At 34.7% G+C, this 4,483-nt stretch overlaps 1 non-coding gene across 1 annotated transcript; it reads right to left on the bottom strand.

Moving 5' to 3' along the window:
• Positions 1 to 4,314: 4,314 nt before the first annotated feature.
• Positions 4,315 to 4,385, bottom strand: Smp_tRNA_00186_Pseudo_TTG.1.1. The gene has a single exon. It is a non-coding gene (tRNA).
• Between the last annotated feature and the right edge of the window lie 98 nt (positions 4,386 to 4,483).

Raw genomic sequence — 4,483 nt, forward strand, 5'->3', positions numbered from 1 at the left:
GATAAAAGAACTTAATATAGAAATAAAAAAACATAATTAAATTATTTATAATAAGAATCACGATCAATTTCACTGATAAGGAAAATGAACATGTGGATTTTTAATGTGGATTCATTTAATTTATTCAACTTCTAGATAACTGAGTCCTGTAGATACATATTTTTTAAGGATTCTCTTACTAGGGTGAAATAGCTTTACATTGGTTCTTGATTCTCAATAGTATCTCAACTGACATCAATCCACGACAAAGTATCATTTTTACACACTTGATTACTTATTAACAAGATTTTATTTCACTTAACAAATATATTACCCATATATATATGGCTCAATTTCAAATATGGTTCATGTTTTTTAACTAACATTATCCCTCTATTTAAAAATGAATATGTTTTATTCATTCGAAAAGATAATTTTCATCATGGGGTTACAATATTATAACAGTTGAACAAATTACCGGCAATCTAGACTAAATAGCTCAGGGAATGACACAAGTTGATGCTTAAAGTATCAGGTTCTAGGTTCGAGTCTCAGTGTGAGGTGCGAGTGCATTCTGGATTCACTGCTAGCTACAAACTATGTATTCTATAGACTTACAACATCTGAAATTACAGAAAATTAGGGACTACTAAACAACTGTTTGTCTTTTATAATTTACGTCATAGAATGATCTTAGATAAATAACCACCGAAAACCAGGAAAGATTGGATAGTTGTGTAATGAACGAGAACACAAGTGGGGACAATCGAATGTATTTCAACACAAAATTACAGGGTCCCTTAGTAAAATTTGAGAACCATACAGTAAATTCTTCATTTACAAAATGTCAAACAGCTGTCTCAAACTTGACTGTTGCTTCTGCAAAATGTCAGTCAATCGTCTCAGACTTCGTTGCTTTTTCGTTTTCACATCAATCATTCTCTGTTCTTGTTCCCTTTACTTCGATCTTCTTAACCTTCTGCCGCCAGACATTCCACTTTCGATTGATGGTACATACTACTCATATCTGTCGACACTAGTAGAACACACCACAGTTGTTTCACTCTAATAAGGGTTTCTTCAGTAGTAAGCACCTATGCCACCATTGAGGATCGAACCCATGACGTTCAGGTCTCTATTTGAATGCTTAACCTTTGGAACAATAAGCTACTATCCATTTGTATACACGTCCAAAATCAATCATTTCGTCATATATGCGAGACCACCATCCATTGCCATCAGTTCCCAAACGCCTCAAACCAAGCACGGTAGAAATTCACTGGTTATAATTTGTTGCTATAACTCTGGTAATCAATCCTCTAAATCACTCACTACTGTGCATATTATTTCGTCGTTGTCTGAAACTCAAAAGAACCTACTTAACCCTGTCCATGGAATCGATTCGACACAATGATTTAATGGTTTCTTACTCACCACAAGAGTCGAAGTTCTTGAGTTTGACTTCTGGTCAGGTAAATATTAAGTTTATAGTGATAAGGAATCCCATAAAAAGATTTAAAGTAGTTACCCTTTACTTCTTGTTATTCTAACCCTCTTCAATTGATATCAGTTTAGAAGGGGTTTTGTGGAGATTTCATTAACACCGTTGGATGCCGGACAGCTCAGTGGTATATCGGATAAGTGCTCTGGTGCGAGACTGGTAGGTCCTGGGTTCGAATCTCGCGAGTGCGGGATCGTGGATGCGCACTGCGACTGAAGAGTCCCATAATAGGACGAAACGGCCATCCAATGCTTCCAGGTTTTCCATGGTGGTCTAGCTTCAATGGATTCATGATTTCAACCATGATATCAGTTTTTTAAAATAAAAACTAGTTTCTATTTTAATTAATTTCCATTTCAGTCCTCCCCTTTAAACAATAACATATTCAAATAAATAAATAAAAATGATTCATTGAATAGATTAGTTAAATAAACTTCAAAATTATAGCCACAATTACCTCACAAATATACAATCATATACACTCTAATATATCATCAAACAGTAGAAAAACAAACTAACGTAAGAAAGTGTGGAAGAGAGAAGCTATAAAGATTTGTATTCAATTTTCTTGATAAATAAACTGCCATCAATGACCTAAATAATTGCAATAATGAATTTCTAAATGTTTACATAAAGATATATATATATATATGTATAATATGGGCGTTGGTGTATGCACACATGTATCTGTCGTCAACACTTTATAAAACCGCCATACACACTATCTCTCACATATACATATATATACATATATCCATTTACTATGTCCATATCTGTGCACATTGACCTTCAATGAATCAGCATTTTATTTTTAATAACAAAAAAAATACTCGAACATTAATTAACCGTTACACAAGTGAAAATAAATATGTCTTGTCGTAAGTTTTGTCGTGGTTGTTGTATTCTTCTTTCTCTAATTTTCATTAAACTTTTCTTTCCTTTTTTATGGGGGGTGGGATGAAAAATGAAAACAACAACAACACTGACACATAAATATCTAACTTCCTCATTACTTACTATTAAGTAGTAATAGTAATAATGGTAATAATAATGATGATAATAATAATAATACTAATAGTAATAATGGTAACCTGTATTTTGGATAATAAAACTTCTGTCTAACCTCTTGTTGTTGTTGTTATTATTATTATTACTTTTCTTTCTGTTTTCAAGCTTGACAAATCAACAATGAAAAAAAAATCATTTTACTGTTTCAAATGATTTAATGTTGACCATCTCGTTGTTTATTTCCCCAACACCAACACCACCACCACTACCATGTTCACCCATATGCACAACATACATACATACTTATAGTCTGACATAAAATTCATATATAAATCTCCTTTATATACAGTGTTCTAGATAAATAATTCACATTCACTGTTCGAATACACACACATATTTATTTATGTATAGACCAATACACAAACAACAAACAATTGTTGTCATTAGAAAGATAAATAAAATTCTAGGGTAAAGAGAAAAAAAATCCTAAGAACCCATTGAAATTTCATGGGTACAATGAATAATAAGTAGTAGGGTATATTCTAATTCAAAGACATCAAAAACGGTTAGATAAAATCTTATTTCATCATAAGATGAATCTATTGAATTATTTAGTTGTTTGTTTGTTTGTTTGTGTATATTTATTTACTAATTTGTTTATAATAATTTATTCTTGAAAGTAATATTAATAACATATTTGATTTATTGAATTGTATCATTATTTATCAGAAAAACTTATCAGAGATTACATCATGCCTTAATCTGAATTAGACAATCGTTGAAAACTGAAAAGTATTGAATAGTTGTTTCATTCTAGTTTGAGATAATTCAGTAATATGTAAACACAATCCTACCAGGGATCGAACCAAAAATTGCCGGTCTCGCGATAAGAACTTCACCTCTAGATCACTAAGTTAAGATCCAGTGATGTACATTTATGACTGTGAACAATTTACAATACTGTGTGATCATCTGTTAACCGCTGTCGATAACTGTTTCATATCCGATATTGTTGAATTTCATTAGTCCTATTTTATAACCAGAACTCTTGGAATTACCTCTTGAAGTTAGTCGCTAGTTTATTTATTTAATTATTTATTTAAACACATAAATATTGGTACAAGGAAGCGCCAGATATATATACGCCGCACAAATCTCATTCGATTTGTGTGAGGGCTGTGATACTGCCCAGGTACCCAAACTGATGCAGGTGGTTTTCTTAAGGGGCTACACCCCCAGCCTTTGACCTAAAGGTCTGATCCACAAGGCAGTGGAGCATCGTGAGCCGATGCATTCCCATGGTAGCCGGTGACCAACGACTGATTCATACGCCATTTTCCCCTCAGGATACTAGAGCCCATGTGCACCATCGGTTTGGAACCAGGGTTTTCCAAATCCCCTAGGTGGACCCTCCATGTCCACCAACCCGGTTAAAGCGCCAGACATTCGCTTTTCGTCCTCTCAATGTCGTAAACAACAGTGATGCCACGAGAAGACAATGAGTAGGACTTCCCTGACAGAGGCTATATACGCGTTGCCATGTGAGAGCATTTCGAGAGGGAGAGCGGACTCTCCCCACTCTCGGCCTTACCAGGGCATTTTGGGGATAGTCGCTAGTGAGCACATGAGTATTATTCATATAGGTGGTATGTGAAGATCGTTGAATTTTCATAGTTTACATCATCCATTGATTATTTTTCTCCAATTAAAAGCTATTGATGTACATGGTTAGCAGAGATGGATAGTGGCTAGCAGTGGAATCCAGGACGCGCGTCTCGTCCTATTTGGGACTCTTCAGCTGGATGTACCTGCATCTCAGAGTTGATGTTCAATCTGGGACTCGAACCCAGTACCCTCGCTTCAAACGCCATCGCGTTATCCACTCGGCCACTGAGTCCTGATAGCCACTTGCTTGTGCGATGGGGTGAAGTTTAAATTCAACTTAATATTGTTTGTTTGAATCTTCCCATCGATTTTTTTGTTAGGACTGCAACT

The sequence above is a fragment of the Schistosoma mansoni genome, assembly GCF_000237925.1.
Source record: "Schistosoma mansoni, WGS project CABG00000000 data, supercontig 0013, strain Puerto Rico, whole genome shotgun sequence".
NCBI classification, from domain to species: Eukaryota; Metazoa; Platyhelminthes; class Trematoda; order Strigeidida; family Schistosomatidae; genus Schistosoma; species Schistosoma mansoni.